General features: G+C 38.6%; 1 long non-coding RNA gene across 1 annotated transcript; it reads left to right on the top strand.

The window, feature by feature from the left end:
* The first annotated feature begins 3,186 nt into the window (after window positions 1-3,186).
* On the top strand, window positions 3,187-16,046 carry LOC119467741. The gene is made up of 3 exons (XR_005196345.1): window positions 3,187-3,280; window positions 4,404-4,450; window positions 15,587-16,046. It is a non-coding gene; the product is annotated as an uncharacterized LOC119467741 (long non-coding RNA).
* The last annotated feature ends 370 nt before the right edge of the window (window positions 16,047-16,416 follow it).

Below are 16,416 nucleotides of genomic sequence, written 5' to 3'. Positions count from 1 at the left end.
CACACTGAACACTATTGTGTTAAAGGCTCTGTGATATCCGTAAGTTAATCTGCTTAATTTTGTTAAATTCAGTACTGTATTTTTCACACTCATTTGGCCCATTTTCTACACCTTTACTGTTAACATCACTGAAACACTTTGGGAAAAGCCGATATAAGGCAATACTTTTCTCCTGGAGAGAATCTGCTAGACTTGTAAGGACAGGGCCAGGTATACTGGCTCATGCTTGTAATTTCAGCAATTTTGGAGGCCATGGTGGGTGGATTGCTTGAGCCCAGGAGTTTGAGACCAGCCTGGGCAGCATGGTGAAACTCCATCTCTACAAAAAACACAAAAATTAGCCACGTGTGGTGGTGTGTTCCTGTAGTTCCAGCTACTCTTGAGGCTGAGGTAGGAGGGTCATTGAACCAGGCTGGGTAGGTCGAGGTTATAGTGAGCTGTGATCATGCCATGTACTCCAGCCTGGGCAACACAGTGAGACCCTGCCTCAAAACCAAAACAAAACAACAAAACAAATCAAAAGAAGAATTGTAGGGATAGAATCCAGGAGAAAATAGTCACTTTTTGTAGGTGTGGAACTAAAAACCCCATCCTTAAGTTGTCACAGAAATCTTTGCTACTAACCCTGAAGGAATGCCATGCCAGTTTTCTGTGTTGGGCAAAAGTGAGCAATGTCTATCAGGGCATCATTTAGTGATTACTCACATATTTATTAAATGTTAATGCTTGCCAAACACTTCAGGGTGCACAGAGTCAAAATTTGACAGTCCAATAAAACTACTTGCTAAATGTGGTGACTCATTTTGCGGAGAGTTAATTATGATTCTGTAAGAAAAAATTAAAAGGCAATGAAGGGTAGACTAGTGTGAGAGGAAGAGAGAAACAGCTCCACCCAGCAACCTCCTAGGTTTTCTCTATGCTTGGACAGAAGAAGTGCTTATGAAGCACAGAAATATTAGTTTGTCATTGAAAGGCAGAAAGGCCTTACTTTTATTTTAGAGATTGAATCTATATTGAGCTAATTCTAACTCAGTGTGCTTTTATCTCTGCCCCATTCATATACAAAGTGTCTTGTAAATTATATTTTTTCCCCAGGAAAATAGGCTTTTAAAAGGTAGTTCATGCCTCAGCTAGACCACAAAAACCTGTTTCAACCAAATTTTCCCTGAATTCTCAGGACCCCGCTACCCTGATAATAAAAATGATGATTTTCCCCATGTATCTAGTCAACAAATATTTCATGACTTGCAGTGTTCTGCAGTGTAAATATGGAAAATGTCTGGGCCTTACTCTCAAGTTGCTTATCTGGTAGACTATATGAGATATGAACACATAATTACCAGAAAAGGCAGTTTTTGATACATGAAGGGCAAATAAAGTACTCTGGAAGCATTATGATAGGGTGGAGAAAGACTTCTTGGAGGTGGCATTTAAGTTTAGTTTCACAGAATGGGTAAGGATCTAACAGGCAGAGAAAAAAGGATGGGAACTTAAGACAGAATGCTTTGAAATCCTCTCTTAAAAATGATCCAACAGGAGCCTTGTAAATGATCATTGCTCTATAGTTTCCTCATGCTAGTTCTGCAGAGTTGAGATAATTTCCAAAAGTCTGACACAGCAGCTCTTTTTCTCACTAGGGTATGAATAGCAGAACAGCAGTTAACAAGTCTTCATGGTCCCAGAGAGAAATTGTTATTTGCTGACTGCATTGTGCTGAAGTAAAACTACAAGAGTGCATTAAAATCCTTTGTAAAGAAGGTTGAAGATATTACAAAAATGCATGGGCATCTTGGGCATTAATATTTGATTCAATATCTTTTAGTTGCATATGACATATTTTGATGGAGGAGTCATGTATAGATATAAATACAAATTGGAGAACCACCAGGGCCACTGCTAGCTGTCTGTAAGACTCCTGGCTGACAGGATCCACTCAGCCTCATCCCGTACACAGACTTTTTGAGGCCATATTCTCAAGTAAAAAGAATCAAGGGAAGCCTTTTTCTGTCTACTCCATTGTCTATAAATGGGAACTTCCATTCCTCCTCAGGAAAGCTAGGAACATCATGCAACTAACAACCATATCACACCACACCCCGTAAATATTGCTAAAGCACCTGCTAAACACCTACTAAGGCAAAGTCCTATGTTCAGCGACAAAAAGAAAACATTAGTTTCTACTCTTCAGGAGCTCAGAGTCTAGGGGAGGGACAGACACAAGTAACTAGTGAACATGAAAATGGCAAAATAAATGCTTTGAGAAGGGAGGAGGGAAAGATGAGATCCTGCCAGTACCCCACGTATCCATTTCATTGGAAACGTTCTTCTCTATTTCCACTCATAAACCACCTGCTTGGGACTCCATTGGCCATCACCAACACATTTTCTTTTTCTCTGTATTTCTTGTCTAGCTTAACCCTGCTAGAGCAGCTTCCTTTGCTGATGTGCAAGAAGCTTTTATTCATCCCTTCCGATTAGCCAGGGTTCAATTGCAGTCCACTGAGCCCATTCAAGTTAGATTAAGGAGAAAGGGATTTATTACAGGGTATTAGGAACTTACAGATTTCTACGGACAGGTGAGAGAACCAAACATGAATGCCATACAGCAGAAGTAAGAAGCCAGGAAGAATGCTCAGTTACTCCCTGAGGCTGTTCCAGTGGAAAGTCCATAGCTGCTGCCACCTGTCACTCAACATTCATGAAACTACCACCTGAACACCAGAACCTCCGCTACAGCTGTTGCAGATGAAAACTCAGCACTTTTATGACTAGTGCTTGCCAGAAGGGGCTTGTGGCCTTGTTGGTTTTACTTTTTTAAATCCAAAGTCTCAGAGGGTGTGTTTCCTTGGCTGAAGCTAGTCATGGGCAAGGGATGTTTGAAATGGAGGTGTCTCCATTTTCAGTGTCTTCTTTCAGTGTCTTCCATTTTATCATCGCTCAGACTTTTTGCCCTTAGAGTTTGAGCACAGGGTTTAATAAAAATTTAATGATATGCTCAGAGGAGCCTGGTAGATAATACCACTTCAACTTCTTACCAAGTTGCAGTGTTCTGAATGGGTTCCCTTAAATTCATGTGTTGGAAACATAATCTTTAATGTAACAGTGTTGGTGGCTGGGGCAGAATGAGGACTCTGCCCTCATGAAAGGATTAATGCTGCTATAAAAAAAGCCTGCAGGAGTGGCTTTGCTCTCTTCTGCTCTTTTGCCCTGTGAAGATGCAGCAAGAAGACCCTCACCAGATGCCAGTGCCTTGATCTTGGACTTCCCAGCCTCCAGAGCTGTGAGAAAATGAATTTCTTTCCTTTATAGTAAACAGTTGATTCAGATGAGCAAAGCCCTCTGTACCTCTAGTCTTCTCCCAGTGGTCACCTGTCAGCTCCTCAGAATAAATATTTTTCAGTGGAATTGGTTGACTTCTGATCTATGCACCTGTTAGAATCTGATTCATATTTCTCTGACAAAACCCCTATTTATATAAATTAATCAACTTAAGTCTATTTTTAGAGGAAGCAGAATTAAAGATATTGCCATAAATTTCTCATCTTTGAAAATTAGGATTGGTCTAGAGGAAAGTGCATCTTGGAATCAAGCTCTAATTTTCTTTCTAATCATCTCCCCATTTGTTTTTTCATGTTCTTCTTATTTAACAACGTGATAAGTATCTTTACCATATTTTCTGTTTTTTCTCCTGTCTCTTTCTCCCTTCCTTTCCTACTCACTTTAGTTTTGTCCTTCCCATTTCCTTGCTTTTTTTTCCCCATTCTTTCTTTCCTAGCAGTCCTTCTTGGGGTAAAGGTACAGGGGGGAGGATTGTCTTTTAGATCAGTAATTTTTCAGATGGGGTGATTTTGACTCCCAGAGGATATCTGGCGATATTTGGAGACATTTGTGGTTATCACAACAAGGGAGTGGGGATGCTACTGGTGACCCCCTGTAGAGAATACTGGGTTGAAGCCAGTGACGGTTCAGAACTTTCTACAATGCACAAGACACCTCCCCTCAACAAAAATTATCCAGTCCTAAATATTGAGTGTCAGGGTTGAGAAATCATGCTTTAAATGATGCTGATTTTATCTTATAAAGAACATAGAAAGTAGTAATTTCTAAGAAACTGAGATGTGTTATGTATGTTTAAGATATATTTCTTTCCTTAAAATTTCAGGTCTGGGAATCTGAGAAATTAGGTTGAGAGTAAACACCCTAGTAGCTTCCTGTCGAGACAAAAACAAGAGGAGGCAGAGTGAGAACAGTGCAGAGGGTCCCTTATGGTAGGGTGACCAGTTTCTCCTGGTTTGCCTGGGGCTTTCTGGGTGTTAGCACTGGAAGTGAACATAAAGTAAGCAGAGCTCAGGAGCGGTGAGAGACCTCATGATGTCCTGCTCCTCTCCTCTCTTCATACCCAGGGTTAGATTGACAGCTGGCCCTTCGATTTAACTCTTCATATACCACAGTGAGTACAAGGTTTATATAGATAGACTTGCCTCTTTTGGCAGCAATGATTACAGTTTCAAATAACAGACAGAAGAATCTGTTAAAGCTGTATATATATATGTGGAAAATGTGAAAGACAAAGCTTTCTTTTGATTTATTTTTTCAAAATGTATACATGGTAGCTATGTGCTAGGAAAAGTAGATGTGAATAAAATTATGGTAGAAATTTTCATCTAGGCATTTTACAGGGTAGGTGAGTTTACATAGTCTCTGGGTTACTGTGACAGTTGTGACAGATAGGTTTAAAGGATTAAAGATCAAATTAGTGAAGAGAACAAGGAAGTCTATAAATATCTGGTCTTATTGTAATTGAGATGGTTAACCATAAAGCAATGAAGGGAAACCCATAGAAAACATTTAGTTCACAAGTGGAAAGAATAGTTAAAACTTACATCTGTATAGGCAAGGAAATTAGGATGATAGATATTTTTAGTACCAGTTCTAATAATTCTATTTAATTGTAAACCAAAAGCCTAGATGCCATCACACATGAGATGTGAATATTAGTGGTCCAGTTTATCTGGATCACTTGACCATGAGCAGACAGTGGAAGAGGGAAAATTGACATCTACAATTTATTTCCTCCCTGGATTACAAAGCAGAAGAACTACTAGCCAGGTTGTAACCTAACTAAATTGGTCAGTAAAATGAATCACAGTTTTATGGAGTCTACTCTAAAGCCAGGAAAGATAAACTATAATTCAGCAGAAAATTTACCAACATGCCAGAGTTAAATAAGAAAAAGAAGTTGCATGATTCTTACTGGCAACAGCTAACCTTAATAAAAGTGGATGTGACAGTTGAGATGCGCAGACAACTGGGCTAGATATTACCAGGAGCCCTTGGGCAGTTTCCACACAGGGCTAGGATGGGGAGCAGCTGCAGGACTGGGCCCCACATTCCTCTGGTCCTTGGCCTTTTCAGGACCTTAACAGCATTACCCAGGCAATGGAAACTTGAGTCCAGTTAATTCAATTGAGTCCAAGGTCTTGGACACCAGAGATACACTGATTCTATCAACCTTCATTCAGTTTTTAGCCTCTGTATTTTTCCTGGGTGTCCACCCATTTTCCAAATGGAGATCCCTCCTGCCCATTTTTTACACAGTGTTTCTGGCACCTCAGCCTCTTCTCACAGCACTCCTTCCCCGCTCTGGCCCTAACCATGGCCTTTCTTTTATAGGTCAGAAGACATGATCTACGTCTCATCTGACGACATTGTTTATCTGTATCCCTCTAAATGAGTCTATAGTTCTCCCCCTCTGTATCTCTTCTCACTCTCAATAGCTTCTTTGATACCATTTCTCTTCATTTCCAAAACGTTCTCCCTGCTTTGAAGATCACACCAGGCTTTATATATTCCTCTCCAGGCCCTGTTGCCATTAGCTCCATCCCCTCTGATCTGTCCCATGTGAGTAACATGGGGACTTTTCTTGTCTCCAATTTCTGTCATCACCTGAGTAAATTCTATTGTCATATAGACAGTATATTTAGCACCGTATTTCCAAGTCCTTGATCTCAATACCAACGGCCTTCATCTCTAAGCCACGTCAACCGTTCTCATCTACAGCAACACGTTGCCATCATGGGACTGTTCCTACCTGAAATCTCAAGCTTGACAGCCCTTTTCTAGGAGGGCGCCTCCCATGTGTTCTGCCATCTCTATCACCCCAACAGTGCCTGCATCTCATGCTTCTCGATTACTGCTTTCTGACTTCTTTCTGCACCAGCTTAAATTGCTGCTGTTCAACATAATTTCTCTCTCATTAATACCATCATATATCTCTACTGCTTATGTTTTTGACATGCATCATCTACCTCTTCTAATGCCACAGCCAGTCTGTTGAATACTGTTGGAGAAAGTCACAAACTGCATATTTGTGACTGTACAAATTCATAACTTCTAATATCCTTTGGGCCTCAAGATCCCTTGCCACTTATCTTCCTTTCCTTTTTGGCGAGTGCTTCTATTTCCCTTAACGGCTTTGTGTTCTGCGACGCCTGTCCCAATTTCTCTTGGTGAATGGACCATCCCATTTAGCTACCTTAAAGCATGTACAGAACATTTTGGCATTTACTTGCAAATAAATAGCCTTAGTTTCTACTTATGAGAAATTAGAGATTATTAATCAGGAACTTCTTAGTTTCTTGTCTCCTTGTCTACAGACTTATTTACGTCTGTATCATTCTCTGGACCCACCGGAGGCGTTATACTCCCTGCTCTGTTCCTCCTGTCTCACTTGGAGCCTTGCTCTCTCAACGGTCTACTTTTTTCTACTGTTTTCAGCTTTCTCTCTTTCTTTCCTTAGCTTAACATGTGATCAAGTTCCTCCATTCTGGCAAAATCAGAACAAAACCTTGCTTTTATTCTATAGTGCTTTCAAATATTTAGACAGTCTCTCTTTTCCCTACCATAGCTCATTCTTTTCAACATCCTGTTTACTAAACCCCGCTGCAACCTGGCCTCAGCCACTGACACACCGTTCTCACTAAGATCATTGTGGGAATAGCCTGTGCTTGCCTTATGTCAGCTTTTCTGCAGTACCTGACACTTGGGAGCCCACTCCTATTTTTAAGGCTCCCACATCCCCTTCTTTACATCAGCAGTGTGATGAGATGACCTGAAGAGGCCAAGAAGTGGCCCACATCTGTGCCTTGCACATGCCATTCACTCCCCCGGAATGTTTTCCTCACCATTGCCCTCTGCCTTTTCTGCCTAGACGAATTTTCATTTATTCTTCAAATTCTGGCTTAGATGTCACCTCCTTTTGGCAGACTGAATTTCTCTGTATGAACCTCTTGTTACTAAGATAGCCTGCTTAACTCAAGATCTCTTTCTTCATGTTGGACTTTCAAAACAGTCTCTTAGTTATAAAGACACCTATTTTAAATCAGAAACAGAAAAAATAGAGGAAATCTTAGATTTTTTTTTATTGCTTTTAAGGAAAACATTACATATATTTTTCTATTTGCATGCACTGGCAGTGTCAACATAGTCTGGCTGGTCATTTCTCTCTCTAGCTGTTCTATCTTTATCTTTTCCCCCAGTTTTAATGCAATTTTGATTGGCATTGACTGGCTAATTAGCATTTACTTCTAGCATGGAAGCTGGCCTGACATAAAAATATTTACAATGTTTAAAACACAAAATGAATTAAAATTTTTTTTTTCAATCTGAGGTATAAGAAGGCAATTGGTTCATTCCTTAACAAATAGAATGATTTTAACAATGAGAACACATGGACACAGGGAGGGGAACATCACACACTGATGTCTGTTGGGAAATAGGGGAGGGACAGTGGGGGGTGGGGAGTTGGGGAGAGATAGCATGGGGAGAAATGCCAGATATAGGTGAAAGGGAGGAAGGCAGCAAATCACACTGCCATGTGTGTACCTATGCAACAGTCTTGCATGTTCTTCACATGTAACCAAAAACCTAAAATGCAATTAAAAAAAAAAGAATGATTTTTAAAATACGTGATTTTCCTTGTAGCCTGATATATGCCTTTGCTTTGTAGGAGAAGCACAGGATGTGGGTTTAGAAGAATATTGTCTTTTTGAAGGTCAAAAATTAACTCAAATATGAATTAATATTCAACACCACTGAATGACATTTCATCAAACACTTTATGTTTGGTTTTAATTTGTAATTTTTCAGAAAACAGTATTAGCTAAGTCGATGAACTGTGATGACACCGAAGTCTTGTCTACAGTGGAAAAGATCTCCTTTGCTGGGGCTCTGGACTGACTCATGTCTTTTCTGTTGCTTATATGTTAATGGCACTGGTGTCACTGATACTTCTGTGCCCCAGCACCACGAAGATTAATGGCAAAAATGATTCTGGCCAATATGGATCTTAGATGTTGCCTGTCTAGACACAGTCAGGATTACTGGAAACCTGTCTCTTTTTTTTTTTTTTTTGTATTTCATAGATACTTTATCCTTTTGCAGTTAAACCGTAGTCTCTAAGGGGACAGACAAATCTTTCCAGCTTTGATATTTCACAGGGATGATGGGTTTTGTTTCATGTTGTTATAGTTAGCTACACTTGGTCCTATTCTTTCCTCCCTATATCCTCATGAGTTAGTGGAATAGGTTTATCCAGTGGCTTTGAAGGATACCCTGAGGATCTTGCATGTTATCATGCATACTAGGTATAATGCTTTTGAAACAGCTCCTTTTTATGCTTTTTTATTAGGTATTTTGCACATTATCATGAGTACTAGGTATAATACTTTTGAAAATGCTCCTTTTTTTGCTCTTTCATCATATGTCTTCATCCATACACTACATCACCGTTATGGTTGGGGCAGGATATGTAATTTGAATGCAACCTATGAATGGAGGAAGGTAGGACATGGGGATGTTCTATCCCAACTGGAAGAGTGGAGAGAAAGCCCACTGCTCCTGGATCTGAGGAAATGTAGGTAGAATGAGTGGGTCAGAGGCAGAGTGGAGAAGTCAGCATGTTCTGAAGGGGCCCTTTGCAGCGAGAAACACTCAGGGTTGGCTATGGGATGATGCTGTGTGGACCCAAAGCTTCTCCTTTTTCCTCTCTGTGCTTAAGCCTTTCTCTATACCCAAAAACCATTTTGAAGTAGGAGGAAAACTGAAATACTGAGTCTTTAAATCCAATAAGATGACTGAATCACCTATAGCGATTGTTTACAATGGTCCTTCTGAGTTTACTAGATTGGACCAAAATGAACCACTCTTAACTCTTCTGCCCAAATGTTATGGGCTTGGGAAGAAGATTAGTCAAACACAGCAACAAATAAGTGATATTTTTCTTTGTACAAATGAGTATATTTTGAATGTATGTGGTACTCTGTTATACACAGAGAAGGAGACATACCTCTCTCTCCTAAAAACATTGGGTCCATGGTCATAAATGTGGGTTAAAGCTATGAGTCAGGAAAGCCTTGCCCCAAGATAACTTTGGCTAACAAAGCCTGAAAATGGAAAATAGCCCTATGTTCACTAAGGGTGGGGAAAGTGCCTGGTGGAGGCCAGGCCCCTGAATGGCCTTTCTCTGGGTATTGGCTCTGGCTGGGGAGGGTATGGGAGCTTCTCTAGCCATTTCCCTGTCGGGCTGTAGAGCACGTTGTGGTTGACTCCCCACCTCCATCCCACACCAGATGGTTATTACAGCCCATTAATTTTCAGTCTTATTGTACTATAATCTTATAGTATTTTTAGTCTTATTGCCAGTAATTGGTTGAGAAATGGATAAACTTCCACTTATTTGAGCCAATGAAATGAAAAAATCTTCCTGGGGCCTTCTTGGAAAGATGTTCTGGCCTCCAGAGAGAGAAGTGACAGATTAGCCTAATGATCTGGATGGCGAAGCGGAGAGATGATAAAATAGGATCTCAAATGGCAGGATTGAGCTATGGATCAACTGACCAAGGAGCCTGCCTTACCTCTAGACTCCCCCTAGGATGAACTAATCTATTTATTTATAGTTTGAGTCACTTGTAGGTGAGATTGAGTTATTTGTGGTGCCAAGTAAGCTGACTAGCACATAGGTCATTGATATTTTTCTCCATAGTAATTATGCAGAGACACAAAGTACTTTGATTACTGCTTTGAAGCCAAGTATATATTCCACAGTACATTTTCTAAAAATCCGTTTGTAATGCTTCCAAGTAGATAATAAATTTATTGGTACGGGAGTTCTGGACATCTGATTCTGTTCCTGGTTCTTCTAGTAACTAGATGGGCAAATATTGATTTCTCTAGATTTCCCTTTCCTTGGTAATGGAATAAAGTCCTTAGACATGAATGTCATTGGTTCTTAAAGCTTAGTATACATTTGAAAAAAGGGGTTGGAAGAGTGCTTAAAATGCAGTTTTTTGGGGCCCTCTTTAAAGAGTCTGACTAAATTTTAACAAGTACAGTTCTAGAGATAATTCTAGTACAAAGTAGTCAAAGAACAACTGTGGGGAACTCTGAACTGGAGACACAGTTAAGATCTTTGCAAGTTAGTTTGGGGCCTTATTTGTCTTAAACATCAACAATTCTTACCCGTACCATTGCTGTACTTTATTCTTCTCAGTTGTGAAAAAAACCATGGATTTTAACAATGAGATTTTATTGGGATGAATGACCAAATGTAGGGGGTTATAGAATCATGAAGCAGGAAAGAACCATAAGAGGTCAACACAGTTCGCTTCCTTGCTTCTGGGACAGACTCCATCAAAAGTATACAGACAAATTGGTGTCTGCCTCTATTCACAGAGGGCTCAAGAAAGTGATGCCACATCTACCTGGAGCTGTGGGTCATGTAAACTCTTTTTAAGCAGATAGGTCTGGGAATCATATTGTCTGATAATCATATATTCTCATTTGATAATTTTCATATTAGCCTTGTATGGGTATCTGATTATCAAATAATTGAAAAATAAAACACATTTGAAACTAATATTGTCCTGAGTATAATTTAGTCATTGGTGATTCAAAGGGAATTCTTCACCTTATTAGGAATAATGCTTGAACTGGCAAAATAAGGAGGGCTGGTTAAATTGAAATTCACAGTTGATAGAATGCTAACTAATGGAAGTCCTTCCTTATAGCTGGTTTAAAGTCTTCCTCCTGCAATTTAAGCTGGTTTTCTCTTACTTAATCCTCTGTGGAGTAGGAATAAACTCTGATTACCATCCCCTCCTTAATAATCCTTTGTTCTTTTGAAGAGTTATTAACTTCCACTTCAGACTTCTCTTTTTAAGCCTAAAAAATTTCACTCCTCGTAACCTTTCCTCATATGTTTCATTTTTCAAACATTAATAATTTTCATTATGTATCCCTGGACTCGCTCCAAATTTTCCATGTCTTTAAGCAATGATGTTGTAAATAGTACTAAAATAATAGCTCCGGTGGTTTCAGGGTGCAGTTTCTATGCTCTTCTTTTGTATAGAGAGATAGTAGAGTGGGATAGCACATGGACTCTGGCATCAGGCTCCCTGGGTTTAAATCCCAATTCTGCCACTTTTGCATGTTATTTAATCCCTGGGCTTCAGTTTCCTCATCTGTGAAATGTGTATAATAATAGTACTTTGCTTCCTAGAGTTTTAAAGAGGATTAAACAAGCGAAGTTGCATGAATAACTCACAGCAGTGCCTGGTACAGAGCTATTATCATGGAGGAAAAGTCATGGAAAAAATGCAGAAAGAATATTAGCTTTCTAAAATAGCTAGTTTTATTCATATGGAAGGCAAGTTATATATAAATGGTTTAAGGATCACCAGCTACGGAACAAGAACTTTCATGTTTGGAGTGAAAACTTTAAATGTTGCCTAACCGATGGCTCTCAGAACAGGGCAAGACACCTGGAGTCCAGGCTCTTCTCTGTTACTTATTAGCTATGTAATTTAAGGGGGTTCCCTTAAATGTTTTGAAACTTAGTGAATGCATCCATGAAATATGAATAACAACAATTCATTCTCCTAAATTACATGAAGTTTTCAGTTTCTTTTGGGTATCTAATATGTAGGTTTCTGATACTAAGTTTTGATTAACAGTAGATGGGAGGTTTGGAGAATGAAGCCACAAATCATGTGAAGTAACAATCTACTGAAAAAGAGAAGGGGGAAAGATGAAAATAAAGGAATCTCCTTACTAAATATAAAAGTCCAGTAGTAGGGCTTGGATCCAGGTTGGTTTTAAAAGCATGATTTTCATCTTATTTGGAGAAAATATGGTGCAGTGGTTTTAGAGTATAGGCACTGGCATTGAGTTAAATTTAGATTTATGCTTATGGAAAACTTATCTAAGTAAATGAGATTACTTATCTTCCTTGGGCCTCAACTGCCTTATCTTTAAAATGGGGATATTTCTGCCTACTTTGCAGGGCTGATTTAAGAATATAAACAAGATAATATGTATGAAGCACTTAGTAGCATGACAGTGCATTCTAAATGCTGAACAAATAGTCCTTTGTACAATAATTCTGGTTTTATTTTTTTGAGGGGCAGTACTAGAATTTAAAATAATTAACTCTTCTTGGTCTTTCTGAACACATCCCTGTCTGAATGTTATGTCTGGGGTACACCAATGAATGCCTTGGGTTTGGGGCAGTGTAAGTTCAAGTTATTAAGTATGAGCAGTTTGTGGGATGGCAATGTCTCCTTTCCAAATTTGAGCACATTTGCTTAGACAAAGTACTGGCAGGGTTGGGGGGCAGGCCCGGAGGAGAACTGAGGACTGGGAGGCAAAACTTGAAGCCACATATGATAATGCAAACCACATTTCCTGGCTCCACCACTTAGTTCTTTCCCTTGGGAAATTTTTACTGGTATTTTGCCTTACTGCGAGTCTTTGCACTTCCTGTTATGAACTGGTTAAGAAGATAATTATAATGTGGTTATGGGAAATGGTAATGAAATATACCTCACTACACAGCAAGAGAGATTAAGACCTCTGCCATTTGGGAGGACAGTAAAAGCAAGTTATTATTTTTTAAATAACATTTATTACTTATTAAATTATAAAGTAATTCCGTCTTATTTTAGACATTTTTGAAAAACACAGAAACAGAAGGACTATTAAAATGACAAATCTTCCCAGCAATCAGTAATAATTACTGTTCATATTTTGTCATTTTTCTTTTCTCAGTCTCTTTCTGTGATTTCATATGTATTTATGCATACATTATATATACAATGTATAATGTTGAAATATTTTATATAGTATTAAACAGAATCTGTATAAATATGTTCACATATAAATATAAATATGTATATGCATACATAATTTTTCACCCTGCTTTTAATAGCATTGTGTGGTAAACATTTCCTCATATAATTACATGTTTTCAGAAAGTACATATTTCATTTTATGTTTGTAATGATTTATGTAGCTAGATTGACATTTACATTATTTATAATATGATGTTATGAATGAGGCTGCAATAAGCATTCTTTCACAAAAATTGCTATGAATATCTGTGATTATTTTTTTGGGATAAATTTATTAAAGTTCCATACATGTTGCCAAGGTAACTTCTGGAAAGATGGTAGCATGTTACAATGTACTAGCAATGTGTGAGAGTTCTTACTTTACTTCATTATCATCAGATTAACAATTGTGTTTTTGAATCTTTGTTAGTTTGCTACATTAAAAAATAGTTCATCATTACTTTTGGAAGGTGTATGTGTGTACCTGTGTTGTTTTTTTGTTTTAAGAAGGTGAATTTGAAAGGATTTTTGGTCTTTTGTATGTCTTTAATTTTTTAATTGCTATTAATGTCCTATGACCATAAATGAGATGTTTTTACTTATTTTCTTATTAAAGTTTATATATATACACTTGCATATGAGTGTTTGTGTGTATATGTCCATTTAAGATACATTGCCTGTCATACATACTACAAATGTTTTCCTGTAGTTTGTTATTTGCATTTGCATCTTGTTGATGATCTTATTTTGATTTGACTTTTTCAAATTTATTATGTTGAACTCTTATCAATACTTTTCTTGGGGTCTTTAATGCTTATAAATTCCTGAGATCAATGTATTACTTTATTTTATAAAATGATCAATTTTTATGGCTTATTTTTATTTGTAAAATAAAAACCTTTGATCCATCTAGAATTTATTTGGGTGTAGTATATATGATATTGTGCAAATTAATCATCTTCTCTTTTTGCATAAATCTAAAGATTTTCTTCTCCTTTTTGGTAAGAAACAAAGATTTCCCTAAGCTGAGCAAAGACTACACAAGCAAAGCAATTTGTCTCTTGTTGGCTGCAGGCCATCTGAGGTGGGACAGAAAGGGTAAGTGACTGGCCTCTGGCTCTGAGGGAGTTTTAAACCATGGGCCAATGCTGCTATAACAGGGTTGGTCTGCTTCTGTATTAAGAGAGAGGCATTTAGACGCTTATGCTCTCAAGGTTCCTAGTAAAGTCATAGAGGCAACAATCTTCTGTTGATTGAATTTTAACTTAATTTAATTTCCTTGGCAATCACAGATGGTGTCATCCAGCAGCTAGAGGCTAAAAAGGGGCACTCTACAAACTGAATGAAAACATGGTGACTTATAATGAGAGACACAAGCAAATGAAAGCAAAAGTGTGACTGTCAACAGTCAGTTGCAGCGTGGATTCTCAGGGTAGCAAAGGCCCGAACTGCTCACCAAGTGCTTTGTGCAAGTTTGAATGGCAGCCACAATGTCATCTAAAATGACTGTTCTCAGGGTTAGAATCTACTAGAGTGGGTTCCAAAACACTAAACAAAAATGATGAAGGAAAAGTATTAGAGTGTTCTTAAATGAGTAGAATCAATATAGTTAAAATGATATTTGATGAGAAACAGACAAATATTTAACTCAGAGTGGAATTGTATCTCATTCCAAAGCAAAAGGGGAGAAACATCTGGCTTTGTTGATTGTGCATTGGTGTTATAATTTAAACATATTTATTACACAGTATTTCCACATTAGATGTTTGATAATTTATGTTGTCCAAAATTATGAGGCTGTCTGTTTTAAATGAAATGATAAGGGTAGGTGATTAGAATCTCGTATGGGGAGAAGGCACTCATGCCACTGACAGAGTCTCGGGGGAGGGGTTCTGAATCATCTTAGGACCTCTGTCTCCAGATGTGTTATGCATTCACCCAGTGAACAGCCATTTCCTGTAATCAGTAAAAGCTCGCTGATGAAGATGGAATCAAGACGTTTCTGTCTGTGTTGCTTCTAATCCTCCCACACAACGGATGGGTCAGGGAAGAAGCTATGATCCCCGTACTGGAAAACGAACCTGAGCTCTCATCCCAACTGCAGTGGTCACCTGTATTGCAGGCAGTGGAAGCTCAGGCCTGGGCTATTTTCTGATGCCACTGATATGATGATACTTTCTTTCTATCAGTCTTTGCTGGAGATTTGGATGTTTCAAGCCATATTCAATGGGATATGAACTCACCATTGTTCATTTTTTCCAATTTTGGAGAATAAATGGTATGCTTTCACAAAAATTTGTTAAAACGCAACCCCGATAAGCAAGTGGATCTAAAGGTGGCTGTCAAATATCCCTTTTTAAAATAGAAAACCTGCACTTTGAAATGCTCAAATTGTACTATTTTCTATACCCTTGTAACAGGTCAGGTGCCACAGCTTGATGAACGAGATAGAATCGCACAATGGGATCAAAGGGACAGCCAGCCCAGTTTATTTCCAGAGGAAAAGCTTACCAGGACACAAAGGAGGAAAAAAGACTCGGCTTGAAACCAATTCATCCCTGAAGTACAAATGTAAGAGAAAAGACATCACCAGGAGCAGTTACATCTATGGCAGTCGTAGCTCTGTCAGCCAGGCCTGCTCACGTGGAAGTAAATTATTTGATGAGCCGGGGAAATATAAGCAGTTTGTGCGGATTAAAAGGAAATCTTCCCTCAAACTATATCTTTAAAAATTATCTGGATAATTCAGGTGAAAGCAGCCTTTCTCCCTTGTGAATTATTTAAGTAATTGATTACATCCATCTGCTCCTCGTCAGAGAATTCAAGGGCCAAATGCTTTTTCGGCGTCTCCTTTTCTATCCTTCCCTTTCATGTGACTTACTCCTGTCTGAATCAGGAGTTTCTGTGAATAATAACCCACCAGCTGTCACCGGTTCTCTTTTCACCTGTTCTCTTTGCAAATCTGCGCAATCCAAACCTGCTCGGGTAACATTCCCCAACTGGCTGAGAGTACATAAGTGGTTCTTCAGCTCTGAGATGATCCTATCATTGGCCACTTTAAAACTTGTGATTAGTCTGCTTTTTGGGCATGTGAAATTTAATTGGTGGTGCAGATAAACTTTTATTCACCAAAGAGAGCTTATTATAGAGCTGCTTGTCATGACGTGGAAATTCAGGAATCTTTTTGGTGAGTCTCTGTGTGGTAAAGTCATATGTTTTCAAGATGCTAACTTCAGGTTCCCCAAAGCTG

This window comes from Cebus imitator, unplaced genomic scaffold (genome assembly GCF_001604975.1).
Source record: "Cebus imitator isolate Cc_AM_T3 unplaced genomic scaffold, Cebus_imitator-1.0 Scaffold325, whole genome shotgun sequence".
Lineage (NCBI taxonomy): Eukaryota > Metazoa > Chordata > Mammalia > Primates > Cebidae > Cebus > Cebus imitator.
This window is presented reverse-complemented; position numbering and strand designations above follow the sequence as displayed.